Consider the following 15,751-nt stretch of genomic DNA (forward strand, 5'->3'; position numbering starts at 1 on the left):
GAGAGGGAGACACAGAATCGGAAACAGGCTCCAGGCTCTGAGCCATCAGCCCAGAGCCCGACGCGGGGCTCGAACTCACGGACCGCGAGATCGTGACCCGGCTGAAGTCGGACGCTTAACCGACTGCGCCACCCAGGCGCCCCCCGAGCGCAGTTCTTTACGAACCAGGTTGTCGGGTGAATCAATACGGTGTTTCTTTGTTGCTGACTGGCGTTCCCTGGCATGGACGTGCCACAGTGTGTTTACCGTGAACCCTTTCAAGGACTCCGCTTGTTTCCAGGTTATGCCAGTTACACGTAGAGCTGCTGTGAACATCTGTGGACAGATTTCCGTGTGATCATAAATCCGCAATTGCGGGATCATGTGGCGGTTGCCTCATGACTATATTTGCAGGAGCCCAAGTTCATAGGCTATTCTGTTGGTGACATATTCCAATGCCAACTCTTTCTGCGACCCTGAAATCTTTGATTATGGCCTCCCAGGGGCCCCCATCCCTCATTTTTGGGGATTAGAGCCTCCCTTTTTCTAACCTAGGTCTAGACCCATTTCCTCAGGGGAGGACGACACTTCACCCCGATCAGCCTCCCTGTGCGAGGGTCCCCGCCGAGGCCCTCCCGTGGGGTGGTGGGGCCCACGGACTTGGACAGAGGATACTCTGGGTCACGTCCCCTTCTCCCCAGAGGCCGGGCCCACGAGCTTACAGGCTAGAGGCACCCAGCTCCAGACACATCCCGTTCTCTTTACCTGGGAAAATGTCGAGTGTGTGTCGCCTGTCGGGTAGACTGAGGCCTTTGGGAAAGCGCGCAGAGCCCCACGGGAACTCCTTTCTTCTGAGACCAGCTGACTTCGTCTGCTGCAGACTCGCTCCCTTGTTTCCAGCTGAAAGCAACGTGTCAGCCTGGAGCGAGCATCAGCATTAAATCATTCCCTTTGCTCTAGAGACAGGCTGAGTAAGGTCATTGTGTCTTCCACGTCCTGGGCAAAAATCAGGAACGAAATGGTTAAAAAAAAAAAAACCCCGTTCCAAGTTATCCATTATTTACCCCTGCTGCATAATGCAGGAGCCCGAAGCCCACAGCTTGGCCCTTTTGTATTCCCCACCTTGGCCTCAAATGTCAGCCCACTGCTTGGCAGCTGGCCCAAGGGATTCGGGATGCGGGGCTCTAGGAGGCCCATCTCCCCTCCAGCCACGTTTTCCGGGGAAAGGCCGGGCCTCAGGCTTACTAGGCTCCCAGCCTGGATTGTCTACCGCTTCCCAGGCCTCTTTCTCCAGTGCTTAGCCTGGAAGGCAGTCCTCCCTGGCCCTTCCCAGGAGGGGGTTAGTCCTCTCTCCCCCGGTGCCCCCCCCCCCCGCCCCGCAGCCCTCCAAAGCTCTGACAGAACATTCACAACCCCCATCAGCACCGTGACAATAGCCACTATGAGGCACTCGGTTTCTATTACCTGCTGGACACATCGTGCACAATTGCCACATTAGATTCTCATATTAGCTGATGGCGTAGACATTGTCTTTTTCTTTCTTTCTTTCTTTCTTTCTTTCTTTCTTTCTTTCTTTCTTTCTTTCATTTACTGTCTTAACCATTTAATTAAATAATTTTTTTACAGCTTATTTTTTATATTTTTTAAAAGACAGAGCATGAGCAGGGGAGGCGCAGAGAGAAACGGAGACACAGGATCTGTCAGCACAGAGCCCGACACGGGGCTCCAACTCACGAACTGAGATCATGACCTGAGCCGAGGTCGGACGCTTAACTGACTGACCCCCCCCCCCCCAGGCGCCCCAACGTTGTATTTCTTGACTTTGAGGCAAAGAAGCAGACGTAGGCAGGTCGCTCAAGCCCCCACCGGGGTGGTCACACCGGGGGTGAGAGCCTCAGCTCCGAGCTGCCCGCAGGATGTCCGTAGCTGTCAGAACTCCTCCTCTGCCCGCTCTCTAGAAGGTTACCCGTCTTTTCCAGAAACCAGCTGTAGGTTTTGCTGCTTCTGTTTGTTTCTCAGTCCACCATTTGGTGTTCTTATTTTTATTCCTGCCTTCTACTCTCTTTGGATTTATTTCGCGGTTTCTTTTGTAACTTTTTGAGATGGACCTGAGTTTGCTGCTTTTTTAAAATTTTTATCTTTTTTTTTTTTTTTTTTTTACTAGAGTTGATGTATGACGTCATGTTAGATTCAGGGGTGCGACACAGCGATTGGGAAATCGCGTCCGTTTCTCACCAGGCAAGCGTGGTCACCCGTCGTCACCACGAGCGCATGGCTTCCCCGTCCTTCCTTTCCGCACAGAAGGCCACCAATTTCCCGGTAAGCACGGCTGCACGTGCACTCCACGTGGTTTGCCCCGTTCATGATTCCACTCAAAATGTTTTCTGGTTTTGGGGCCCCTGGGTGGCCCAGTCGGTTGAGCGTGCGACTGCAGCTCAGGTCATGATCTCACGGTCTGTGGGTTCAAGCCCCGCGTCCGGCTCTGTGCTGACAGCTCAGGGCCTAGAGCCTGCTTCCGATTCTGGGTCTCCCTCTCTCTCTGCCCCTCCCCTGCTCATGCTCTGTCTCTCTCTGTCTCTCAAAAATAAATACATGTTAAAACAATGAAAAAGAAGTGTTTTCCAGTTTTCATCATGATCTCGGGCTACAGGCACACTCACACCTGACGGGTTCTAGTGCTTGTGTTTTAGGATTTGTTTTGGCACAGAACGACCCGAGTTCACACCCACCCCTCCCTCGGGGTCCTGGTTCAGGTTTCCCCAGCCCCACAGCCGGGCGGTTGCCTGGCTCACCCCTGTAGGCTTGGCCAGGTTAGAGTTCGCCCTGAGTTTGGACCACAGCGGGGAGAAGGCAGTGTTACTACAGGGGTGCAATAAAGACAAGCAAGTCATAACTTTGGTGCTTCAGTCATTATTATTTGGAAAGATACATATCTCTCTCTATATATTTAAGCTTATTTATTTTTGAGATGGAGCAGGGGAGGGGCAAAGAGAGAGAGAGAGAATCCCAAGCAGGCTCCGCACTGTCAGCCCTAAGCCCAATAGAGGGCTTGAACCCACGAACCGTGAGATCATGGCCTGAGCCGAAACCAAGAGTCGGACGCTCAACAGACTGAGCCACCAGACGCCCCTGCTGGGCATATATTCTGACCGGGCACCACCTAATCAGAGAGGCTTGAGCGTTCCGCCGCTCACACTTTCCCCGTTTTCCAGGGGAAACAAAGGGGTGATGAGCAAAGGGAGGGGGGCTGCCTGCTCTTTACTTCATGACGCACGTCTACACTGTCACAGAACCCACTCAGATGTAGGCCGTTTCAGAAGCGGGGAGGTTCCCACCACCTTCTCATGCTGTGACTGGGCCCGAGGCTGTCATGTCCTGGCAGGGACGGACGTGGCCTCAGACTATGGCCTCTGGAAGGCCGGTGGGGTGAAGGCACCATCGACTGACCTCCCAGGTCCCCCCTGGGCCTTGCCCCAGCCCCTCCCTGGTTAAGTCACTTTTCTTGTTCCGCAGGCAGAGCGGGCTCTGTTTCTCATTGGCTGGTGGACTCGGAGAAGGCGGGACTCTTCACACAGGCTCTTCTGCCTTTCCTGGCTTTCCTAAGAGAAGCCAAGTTCGGTGATGCCAGGAACACAGATGTTCTTGCGGTTGGGTCTCCCTGATCAGCACAGGCCTGGCGTTTTGCTGTTTTTTTTTTTTTTTTTTTTTTTTAATTTTTTTTTAATGTTTATTTATTTTTGAGAGAGATACAGAGACAGAGCATGAACGGGGGAGGGACAGAGAGAGGGAGACACAGAATCGGAAACAGGCTCCAGGCTCCGAGCCATCAGCCCAGAGCCCGACGCGGGGCTCGAACTCACGGACCGCGAGATCGTGACCTGGCTGAAGTCGGACGCTTAACCGACTGCGCCACCCAGGCGCCCCGCGTTTTGCTGTTTTTTAATCGCGAGGCTTACAGTTCACAAACAGCCTCTGCTCCCCTCATCTCCCCAAACTGGGTAATCACGACACAGCTTTAACTTGCTTCCGATCCGATACCCTTCTCTGCTAACAATATATGCAGCCAGCTTGCCTGGGAGCAGGGCGACCGGCCTGATCAGGTCGACAGGGACTATCCCAGGCTTAGTACCGAAAAGCCCGGTGTTGTGGGAACCCCTCAGACCGGGCAAACTGGGACAGCTGCTCATCTCAACTGGGAGGCTCCCACTCGGGGATGTTCGGCTACTCCTGGGGTTGGCTGCAGACGGGGGGAACGGGGGGGACCCAGACGGGAGGGCCGGGTGGGAAGGTTTGGTCGTGGCTGGAGTAGGAGACCCGAGCCCTCTCTGCCTCCCAGAACGGACCCCAGCCCGGTAACGCCGCTGTCCCTGCCCCAAGGTCAGTGCTGAGCATCTCACGTCCTGGTGCTGGGAGGACCTTAGTGAGCGTCTCATCTTTCCACTTCTCTTATCGATGGGGAAACCGAGCCGGGAAGGGGAGGCTTTCCCAAATAATAACAATGCCAACTCAGCTTTACGGGTATCAGGATAGCACAGATGTCCAGAGAAGAGCTGGGTGTTAACCCCGTCTCTACTGTGAGGACCAGGGCAGAGATGACCAGTGTGGTCAGAGGGGACCAGGCAAAGCCCACTGGACAAATGGCCAAGTTGTCAAACTTCTAACGTTTATAGCAAATTGTGCAGGATGGGATGGATTTGGAAGGTTTCTGTGACGTTTTTGTTGACCAATAATTATTTTTCCTTTGTGCCAGTATTTTAACAAATGTTTTGGAGGAAAGACAGAAGGGAATCAGTTTGTCAGTATGCAGCTGCTAACCTTGGCTGCTGACTCCTGGACGAGAGAGAGAGAGAGAGAGGGAGAGAGAGAGAGGAACGGGGAGTGAGAGAGACAGGGGTGGGGAAGGCTGAGGGCATTAGTTCATTAATCTACTCTTCTCATAAAGAGAAGACTATTCTTTAAAAATTCTGGAATGCATTGACTATATGCTTTTAGAAAGCTTCCTTATGCTGGGAAATTTCAAACACACACAAACAGAATACTATAATGAGCCCGACGTACCATTCTTTTCAACAGGGATCAATATGTAACCAGTCCTGTGTCATCTCTGTCCCCACGCTTTGTCTCCTCTCCCCAAGCACGGATTGTTAAGCAACTCCATCCGTTCGTGTTTTCTGTAAATATGACTGTTCTCAAGTATACCAAATACATTCCTGAAAATACCTTTCTTGGGGTGGAAAAATTCCTGCCAGTATACATTTCCACGTCCCTGAGTCTCCCCTTCCCTGCTTTTCAGCCCCCCTCACCCCTCACCCTTCCCCCTCCCCTCTCTGTCCTCAGCGTCCCCCTAACCTGACCGGCGGTCGGTCTCTCTTTCCGGGGGTGGGCAGTTCAGGCTGACTCCCACGCCCCCACCCCGACCGTTTCCTCCATCTGAAGCAGTGGGGAGCTGGACAGAGCAAGTTCAACACACCTCGAATGTTCCGCGGTCAAGTACAGAAGAGTTAGCCTACACTTGGCAGAAATCTTCAAAATCTTAAAAAAGAAAATCCCACCTGTTATGAATCACTATCAAGCTGTAAGTCATTAGAATCAATGACTCTGTTGATTGACTCGCCTTTGATGTATGGACTCAGAGCTGTGTGACCGAGGACGGGTCATTTCACCCCCCTGCGCCTCAGTTTCCTCTTCTGTAAAGTGGGGAGGTTGGACCACAACACTGGTTTTCAAACTGTTTTTGGAAGCAGCGTTCTCTTTTCCCCCAACCAAAGCCTCAGTGGACCCCAACAGTCAGAAGCGAGACTGGGGCCCACAGGAGCAGAGCTGAGGTCAGGCAGCCTGGACGCTGCCCCTGACCTCTCTGTGCCTCAGTTGCCCATCTGCCAAGTGCGTCTGATAGTTGAGGGCTTTCCTGGGGTCAGGTGCGTCTGTGGGGCTTAGACCCTGGGCCTGGCACGCAGTCAGTGCTCAGTGAGTAGCAGCCATCATTGTGACTTCCTGTGCCCTGAGGCAGGGACAGGGCACTGTCCCTGGGGACAGGGGACTGGCTGGGCCTTGGCCACCATGCCTCTCCTTACCTTGGGCCAGCCCCCACCCTCCACAGGGGTACAGGGACACCCGTCTTCTGTGCTCTGCGTTCTCAGGTCCCGGAGAGGACCTGAGACCGCCCAGGTCACGCTCTGGTGCCCGTGACTTCGCCTCTGCCCCCTCCCCCTCAGAGGAGGTAAATGCAGTGCCGGGTGGCAGGCCCCTTGACAGCCAGGCTCTGGGGGGATCTTTACCCAGCCCCATGGTGCCCTCGCGGTGCCTGGCACGTCCTTCCCAAATCTTGTTCCCCGAAGGCTCCCGGACCAGGAGCCACCCAGAGGCCCAGACACTCATCCCCTTGCTCCCGCTGCTGCTGAGCACTTCCTCCGCCTTCCCCGGCGGAAGGGTCCAGGAGGATGATCAACTCTGAAGTTAATTATAATTATGGACAACTGCAGCCGGGTTGTCGTAGAAACCCGTGGCGCACGGCTCTGTCTGTAGGACCCGGCTTCCCGCCCCGGCCGCCCCGGCAGGGGACACGCACCTTCCTTCCCACCTAGCCTGTGCCTTGACGGCCCTCGGGGACGGTCCGGGAGGGGGTGGCACAACACTAATGCCGATCCCTCTAACCTACCGTTCGAAACCGGCAGGAACCCGGGGGCCCAGGTGGTCGGAGAGAAGGGCTTTCTCTGCATCTGGACCCGCCTGCTCTCTTGTTTTTGACATCCCTCGGGAGACGCTCCGGGGCCTGTGGCTGTGCCCTGCATGCCAGGCCACAGTGATGGAGGGCCACCCGGAGGACAGGAAAGGCGGGGGCTGTGGCGACCCCAGGCAAGTTGCTTCACCTCTCTGAGCTGGGGTCTGTCTGTAAAACGGCGATGGTCGTGCCCACCTCCTCGGCTCGTCCTGAAGATTAAGTTAGCCGATGCACCGGCCAGCCACATCATGGGGCTCGACAAATGTCATTGCTGTCCTGGCTGCACGATGGCACCTGGGGATGGAGGAAGGGAGGGGGGCACTCTGCTCTCTGACTTTGACCTTTGGCCTCAGTACTCCCTCAGTGGTTCTGAAAGTGGGGTTCCCGGAGCAGCAGCATCTCAGCACCTGGGAACTTGCTAGAAATGAAAATACCCCGGAGCCCCTCTAGACCACTGAGTCAGAAGCTCCAGGAGTTGGGGGCCCAATGATCTGTGTGTTGTCTTATCCCCGATGTCCCCGCGAGTGTGGGGATCGTTGCCCTGACAATTTGTGGATGATACCCCGTGTGCCTCCCACATCCGCTCTCATTCTGAGTCGCCGCCCCCAGCCCGCTCACCTGGCCCGCTCCCCTCCCACCTCGGGTGAGTCTGAGCTGGGTCCAGGGTGTCAGCGACACGACAGGCCGGGCCAGGGCCACCCGGTGGTGCTGCCTGGACCCTGACGTCCCCTCAGCGTCTCAGCTCAGGCTACCTTACAGAAGGCACAACAGACATTTCTCTCTCATGGTTCGGGGGGCTGGAAGCCCAAGGTCAAGTGCCGGCAGATTCCGTTTCTGGTGAGACCTTTCTGCCGGGCTTGCAGACGTGTGTCCTCGGGTGGCCTCTTCTTTTTTTTTTTTTTTTTTCAAATTTTTTTTTTTCAACGTTTTTTATTTATTTTTGGGACAGAGAGAGACAGAGCATGAACGGGGGAGGGGCAGAGAGAGAGGGAGACACAGAATCGGAAATAGGCTCCAGGCTCCGAGCCGTCAGCCCAGAGCCCGACGCGGGGCTTGAACTCACGGACCGCGAGATCGTGACCTGGCTGAAGTCGGACGCTTAACCGACTGCGCCACCGAGGCGCCCCTCTTCTCTTCTTATAAGGACACTGGTTCCGTCGGGTCAGGGCCCCGCCCTCCTGACCTCATTTAACCTGAATGACCTTGATGGCCTCACCTCCATTTACAGTCACACTGGGCATTAGGGCCTCCGTGTGTGAACTTGGTGTGGGGGGGCGCGGGGGGTGCCAACATCCATCCATCACATTTGACCTGCCCAGGCCTCGTCAGCTCGCAGTAGCCTCGTGCCTGGGGGCACCGGGACGGCTGGTCTCAGGGCCTGGGACCAGTGTGGGGGTGGGGAGGGGGTCGTGGGCTGGCGTTTGGATCCTCTGCCACCACCCCAAACGTGCCGAATCGTTGAAGAGACGCTCAGGTGAGGAGACAGCCGGTGGGCTTCCTTTCTCCCAACAGCAGAAGGTCTCCCTGGAGGTGCATGCTGAATCCTCCGGAAGCTTCTGCGTGAGAAGTCACAATGCAAAAGATCCCGGGCCTGGCCACGTGAGGCTCTGTCCTACCGTGGAAACACTAATCCCTCTGGATACCTGATCTTTGTTGGGCATTTATTATGCAAGATGTGCTAAGTGCCCCTCGTGCCCCAGGGCCATGAGGGAGGGCACAGAGTCGATATTCCCACTCCTCGGGTGAGGACACAGCACAGGGGGCTCAGCAGTGTCCCAGGCGGTAGAGTCGAGACCCCAACCGGCTCGCTGACAGGCTCTAGAACACACTCCCCTCGGCAGCCTGCCGGCCCGTCCCCGCTGCCCAAGGAGAGAGCCGCTCACAGGGTGTCTGTGAGGTGGGTGCCCAGCCGGCCGCGGCCCTGCTTTCGAGGGCGGCCAGTCTGGCCAGTTCCGCGGGCGGCGGAAAAGGTCAGGGGGAAACACAGCCTGGGAGGGAAGAGGGCTCCAGGAGCCGTCCGAGAGGAGAGAGGAATATGACTCATCGTCATTAAGTGGGAGCAGACTAGAGATTGACAGCTAAAGGTGACCGTGTCATGCAGGGCAACCAGGGACGATGGTGCATGCTTTGAACGTATGGTGTTCCGGGACTTGAGTCTTGGTTCAGCTCGGCAGGGGTGCGGCGACAGCCCCGTGAGGGCAGGAAACGGCAGGCAGGCCCCCCCAGTGGCCGGTGAGAGTCCCCGCGCAGACCTGCCGTCCACCCCAGCCTGGGGGGGGGGGCGGGGTGGGCAGCCGTGTGCACACCCCCCGGTGCACGGGGACCGGTTCCCGCTGTGTGACCCTGGGCGCGCTCTGAGCCCCACCTCCGGTGCCCTTTCTCGTTTGTGTCAAGGGAATGCGGGTGCTGACTTGCATGCTGAGGACTAAGACTCAAGGCTTCCCGAAGGCAGGGCCCCGTCGGACACATCCCAGGTCCCCAGCCCCCAGAGCTGGGCACGTTGCGGGCGCCCAGGAAGAGTCCGTTCCCTTCCTTTCAGAGGGGCTTCAGGAGAGCAGTGTCTCTAAACCTTCAGCCAGAGTCTCAGCAGGGAGCCCAAGGAAGCTTGGGGTGAGGGGCTGCCTCGGGGTGGGGGATGAAAGCTGCAGGAACAGAGGTGGCCAGGATACGGTGAAACCTTGGGTCGCGAGGAACTCGTCCTGTGAGTGTTCCGTGGGATGAGCAAACACGTCCCATAAACTTGAACTTCATAAACGAGTGATGTCTTACGAGTACGTGAGGCCAAACGTCGCACGATCGCAGCTGAGCCGATGGTTCTCGCAACGTGTTTGGACATACCTGTGCTTTGGATGGCAAACGTGTTTCCGGGACGAACTGCGCTCACAAACCAAGGTTTTACTGTATGGTGATGAGGACTGCGGCTGCGCGTTCTTGCAGGGGGTGGGCGGGCAGGGCTTGGGCACTTCACCCAAACTCTCTGAGCCCACGTGTCCTACGTACACGTACCCGGGGCTGAAACTTCACAGGGTTGCCGTGAAGTCTGTAGGAGCACAGGCGCACGCGTGGGGGCCCGGCGCCGGCCGTGTAAGTAGCTAGCCCCCAGAAGCAGGCCCCGTTGCCAGGGAAGCCAGGGAGAGGGGCCAGGACAGGTGGGAGGCAGAGGCTGGCTTTTCTCTCCCCTGTCGTGGGCACAGAGACCCAGCCCTTCCCCCATTAACCGCATGGCACAGCTGAGTCTGGGCCAGACCCTGTAAGTCTTTACCAAGGGCTCAGGGATGATACAAGGGAGAAAGGCCAGGGTGACAAAGATAGCTCACGAGCCTGGTGGCTCCTCTTGGAATTGGTGGCAATTCCAAGCAGCACTACCCAAAGGATTCACAGATGTTCTGCGCTGAAAAGCTTCTGTGGACAAATACCTTTCTGAAACCCAGAGCTCAGGAGTTTCATGAGCTGACCCCGCCTCCCCCCCCCCCCCCCCCCCCGCCCGCAGGACTTATCAGAACCTTCAGTGGGCCAGGACATTTAGGATACTCAGATAGCAGTACGGTCGGCAGTCCTCAAACTTATGTGACTACAGAACCCTCTCCCTCTACCACAACTCACGGCATTCTAGGTCTGGGGAACCAGCTCTCGGAAAACCCGACCACACGGGGTGGAGCTCTTCCTTGGCTCCTACTTCCTTGGCTCGACTACTTGTGGCTGAGGTTTTTGAATCCCTCCAGTGTAGGAGCAAGTGGGAGAGAGACCCAGAGAGAGTCGAGCGTCACCCTCTGGCCCCTGGGGCTGGTCTCCCGCCTGCGGCAGGACCCCCTGTTCCTACCCGACTCTGAGAGGTGTCTGTCTGGGGTCAGTCCTGTGGGAGCTGCTTCTACTCTGGCAGGAAGTGCCCAGAGGTAGTGCATCTGGACCCTGAAACCCCACCTTCGTGGTTCTGGGCCATGGTTCTGGGCGCTCGGGCCTTTTGCCAGCTCCCTACCGCATCTGTTCTCTGTGATTCTCTGCCCCATCGGGGTCCCGAGCGCTGGCCTGCTTGGGCTTGTCGATGACTCACCTGTCCCCCCGCCCCGTGCCCGCTGGCTTTGGCTGGTGGGAAGCCTGGGCCAGAGCTGCGTGGGGACACAGCACAGAGGCTGTCCTTCCAGGAAACGTTACTGGGTGCCCACCGCGTGCCAGGGGACTCACGGCCACTCGTGAGTCACGGACACAACAGGGCTTTGGGTACTTTCTTCTTTACACCCACGTTCAGCTTGCACAGGTCACCGGTCCTAAGCCTGGGTGGCTCTGCCCCGGGCAGCACCAGAGCTGGGACCTCAGGGTTTCTCAGCAGAACAGGCCAAAGTCACAGAGCAATCCTTTCCCACCCCAGGTCAGCCCCGGGTTTTATAACAGCGAACACAAGATTGCAGCAAAAGCAGAGCTCTCAAGTAGACCAGGAGGAAGGACGCACGGGAATTAGCAGGGAAGTGGCCACTAGTTCTGATGTCCCTGGACATTTGTGTCACAGCTGGTCCTGGGCTGGAGCGTGGGACCGAGAAGCATTTCACAAATTAAGATAAATCGTGTGAACCCTCAGCCCATTTCGATGCTTAATGCAAAACATAAACACATTAAGGTCATTTCAGCATCTGGAGGAGTCTGAATAATTCAGGCCTGTCATCATTTACTCCGAACGCCTCATTTCATTTTGTGAGTCATCTTTGAAAGGAAAAGAAGAGAGAGATGTATGGTGGCAAAGAATTTGGGATCAGAACTGAGAGGGCTGGAACAGCTATGAAGGGGGGGCTGCCAGCTCCCTGGATGGACGCGGCCGGGGCCAGTTTCGGAATCTGTCTTGGGTGGGGTGCAGAGAGGTCTCAGGGGGAGAAAGGCCCGACCCGAGTCCGACGCCCGGGGTTTGGGGGGCAAAGCCCTTGTCCGGCCTGGGCCTCGGTTTGCCCATCTGTGGAACAGAAGCACGGGGCCTTCTCCTGGGTGGCCGTGAGGCTGGACCAGTGCGGTGGTGTGGGGGGGGGGGGGGCGAGGGCAGGCCCCGGGGTGCATACAGCGGCCGGATTAGTGAGGTCTGGGGGGGGCACGTCCTCCTGCGTGGAGACAGCAGCACACGTCTTTGTCCTGCTTCACTGTTTTATAGTTTTTGATGCTGGTGTCCGTTTCCCCAACCAGCTGTGATCCCCTTGTGGGTGAGGACCATGGCCTTACCCCTGCGCCCAGCATGGCCTCTGGCCCAAGTTAGTACCTGTGGCCTGAATGCTTGTCTCTTCTGGTCACCGCCACCTGGGGCAGGGGCCCCACGGGCTCCGGCTCAGGGGCTGGTGTCCGGACTCTGGCCCCTGTCCCCTCCCGTCTCGTCCAGCAGGCCAGGGTCAGACCCTCCTCCTCACTCTCCTTCCTGCCTCTCCGGTGCGGTGGGGAGAACCCTGGCTTTGGAGGGAGCAATACCCCGGGGTTCCAGTTCTGGTTCGACCCCGTGCGTGACGTTGTGCGAGTTACTTACGTAACCTCCCATCGCGTCGGTTTTCTGCGTCGGGGACGATATTGCCACTGGGGACCTTATGCTCCACTGGGGGGAGGTGGAGAACTGACGTCTGGGAGGCACGTGGCCCATCGGCAGCCCCCTCCAGGTGACGGCAGGCCTGGTTGTTTCCATGTGCAATGTGTCCGGGGCCCCACTGAGGCTGGGGGTGTGAGAGGTGCTTGTGGCCACGGCAGGGGCTACTGAGAAGGACGGGACAGGGTTTGGGGTCCCCGGGAGCTCGTGGGTATGACAGCCTGCGCGGAAATCACTACAGTACCAGGGGGGGACAGGGGAAGTGTAGCTGGGAGGTCTTCATGGAGGAGGGGGGGTTCAGTTGGTCCCAGAAGGATGGCGATGGGAGGGGGGTGCGGGGAGTTGGAGGCAGGAGAGTGATGGGGAGTGTCCCGGGGACTCCGTGCTTGAGAGCGTCCCCAGGGCTCCTCCTGCACTGTCCCCCCTCAGAGCCTGCTTTCTTCCTTCCTCCCTCCCAGACCCTCCCTCCTGCCTCCAGTGAGGAGGGACCGGGTAAAGGCAGGAGAGGGCCAGGCCACACCGCGTGTCCTCCTGGGCCTGCCACGCTGATCCGCCCATGGGACCCTCCTCTGGGGCAGGGCACGGATCTCCCCGGGCACCGCTGAGCACTCCTGAGCACATCTGCTCTGTCGCGGGTGCAAACACCCACAAGCGCTCACCCCAAGGGGGGACGAAGCCTTCCTCTCCCCCTAGCGCCCACTTCCTGTTTCAGGAGCTAACTCTTTGCCATACGGGGGTCCCTTACACTCCCATGTCGGGGTACACACTGCCTTCGTGGGACCCCACCCGCAGGGGCGTGCCTTCAGTAGGACAATCGTCTTAGTGTTTTTGTCTAGGACCAGGACAGTTCTCAGCTTCTGGTCCTCCCTGTATTAGCTAACATCTCATCTACGGTTACCTCTGTGTTCTGATCCGGAGACAAAGCCGGGCTGGCCCGATGAACTTGACTCCCATGTTCCCAGGCCTTAGGTAGCACCCCCCTGAAAATGAAACAGCCCAGACGGCGGGGCCCCCTGCTGCCGAGCTGGGTCTCACCATCTTTCTGGCCCGTTTTCTGAAGCTGTGAACTCCCTTCCCGACCACGCAAGACGACACAGACTTCAGCCGTGTCTTCTAAGCTTTTCTTAGGCTCTCGCTGCAAATGTTGCGGGAAGAGCACGGTGACTTTTCAGAGCTGCAGCTTGGCCGAGAAGCCAGCGAGGGGGACGTAATCACCTCAGCAGTGACAGGTGTGCTGGCCGTCTTTGCCCCCAGGAAATATCACCCATCCCTCAGGGAGGGCCCCACACCCACTCACACCTGGTGGGGGGTGGAGAGGGACCCAGGGACCCAGCAGGGAGAGGCCGGCTCGGTGTAGGTTGCTAATTCATTCGCTCACTTATTCAGCACCCAGTGACTTATTTTATATGGTCTTAGAGGCAGTGTGGCTTGGAGGAGGGTCTAGAGCAATCTGGTTGCTCTCCTTTCCTGATGGCCACTCACTGGCTGTTGCTTAATGTCCCCCTGCCTCAGTTTCCCCAGCTGTCAAATGGACATGCCCGGAAGAAGAAATGAATTAGGACATACGAGGGTCTGTCAAACACGGAGTCCTACTCGAGCTTGGTCAAGGACATGGGCATGTGGCCCAAGTCAGACCAACCAGGCTGGTTTTCCAAGGACACAAAGACTGAAACGGTGGATGCTCCCCTGTCCCCTGGGTGCATCCTGAGGGGCTGGGCATTAGTGTCTCCATCTGGATCCCAGAAACCGCCTGCAGCACTCTGCTCCCCGTTCCGAGGCCATTCATCCTTCTTGTGATTCTCTGAGTACCCGTCACCTTCCAGTGTTGTCCTCCTCTTATCCCTAGAATTAGCCCCAGTGGGTGTCTGTTGCCTGTATCCCAAGAGCCCCAACGCGAGACAACTGCCTGTGGCCGAGACAAGCGGAAGGCGAGTGTCTTTACCTGGGGTTTGGCCTCCTCCTCCTCTGGCAACAGAGCCCAGCCTCTGGGGGAGACGGACCCGTGATGCGAGAGCCTGCAGGAGGGGCCCTCATCTACCTGTGCGGTCAGAGAAGGCTTCCTGGAGGAGGCGATGCCTGGGACGAGCGTGCAAAGGTGAAGAGCCCTGGCCGGGTGACAAGAACAGCAAAGGCAACTCCAAGGTGGAAGGGCACAGAGAAGAGAATGAGACCGAGTGAGATGAACTGGCGGGCCGGTGGCTGTCACTCCACCCAGCGGCAGGGCAGGGAGCCACGTCTCTGATGGATCCCAGTAGAGCAGCTTGTGGACTCCTGGAAAGCCCTGCTCAGCGCTGCTCTCAGCCCTGTCTGGGCACAGGGAGGTGGGATTTGCTCCCAGAGGAGCAGCCAAGGTCATTAGGGACAGGACACGAGTGGATCGGTGCCCCCATTGACTCTGCTTGGCTTTTGAGAACACACCTGAAATGACTAATCGGTTTAATGACCCATTGCTGCCCTGCTTCCGAGCTGTTCCATACGGGTGCCCGTCTGTGGCCGGAAGTCAGACCCGAGGGCGCTCTTTCCTATTCCAGAGCGGGTGGCGCTAGAAACGGAGGTCCCAACCCCTCTTGGTGAGATCAGAGATGTCACCACATGCCGCTAACGTTCACAGGCCTTGCCGAGGCCAGCCAGGGCAGATCTTGGGAGGGCCCCACGGGAGGCAGAGGGATGTCCCCTGGAGGATGATGCGTCGCCTGAGCAACGCCGGATCTAGTGGCCAGAGGCAGCCCGTGTTGTCTGCTTCCAGAGCAGTGAGCTTGCTTCTGCAAACCCCTCTCCGTGGCGCCTCTGTCCTTGCCTTCCCTCTGGTGTCTCCGTTCTTTTGAGTCTCGAGTCTTGGCTCTTGTCCCGACAAGTTCAGGCCGGTGGCCAGGAGTCAGACCTGGACGGGAGGAGATAAGAGTAAAGGGAGAGCATGGGGTTCGGGGCTGAGGCCAGGGCCATGAGGAGGGGCTCAGAATTGGCGGTTATGGAACAGTCCGCGAGGCAGGGCACGGACACAGAATGGGGCTTCGGATCCCTCCAGTTGCTGCCCTCAGTGTATTCTGCCGAATCTTCCTTTCCTAGCTCGGAACAGCTGTGTGGCCAAACCCGGAGTTCTCTTGTGGCTGTGACTCTAGGGGCTGGCCCACCCATACTGTCCCATGCTTCAGTCTGACATGGTGATTAGCTTCTCCTGTCCCTCCTGTGCCGTGGACTTAGGCCAGAAGTGTATCTGTTTTGTTTTGGTTTTGCTTTTGTTTTGTTTTTACTTTTCATGTCCTACCTTCCCGGGGAGTGAGGCAGGAAGAGGGAAAGTGGCACGTGTACCTTTCATTTTCCAGAACAGGACAGTGTGTATGATGAACAGAAGGCATTTGATACAGATGCTGGATGAAAAGCAGACAAAACGATTGGGGAATGTCTCTTAAAGGCACACGCATCTAACCTGTGACCCAAAAGTGCTGGATAAAGATCCGGGAGAAATAAAAACACACGTTCATAAGAAAAGACTTGATAAGATT

General features: G+C 57.3%; 1 long non-coding RNA gene across 1 annotated transcript; it reads left to right on the forward strand.

The window, feature by feature from the left end:
- The first annotated feature begins 1,800 nt into the window (after window positions 1–1,800).
- On the forward strand, window positions 1,801–3,666 carry LOC131484347 (uncharacterized). Its single transcript, XR_009248181.1, has 3 exons — window positions 1,801–1,940; window positions 2,144–2,298; window positions 3,493–3,666. It is a non-coding gene; the product is annotated as an uncharacterized LOC131484347 (long non-coding RNA).
- Window positions 3,667–15,751: the final 12,085 nt, after the last annotated feature.

Source organism: Neofelis nebulosa, chromosome 9, assembly GCF_028018385.1.
Source record: "Neofelis nebulosa isolate mNeoNeb1 chromosome 9, mNeoNeb1.pri, whole genome shotgun sequence".
Lineage (NCBI taxonomy): Eukaryota > Metazoa > Chordata > Mammalia > Carnivora > Felidae > Neofelis > Neofelis nebulosa.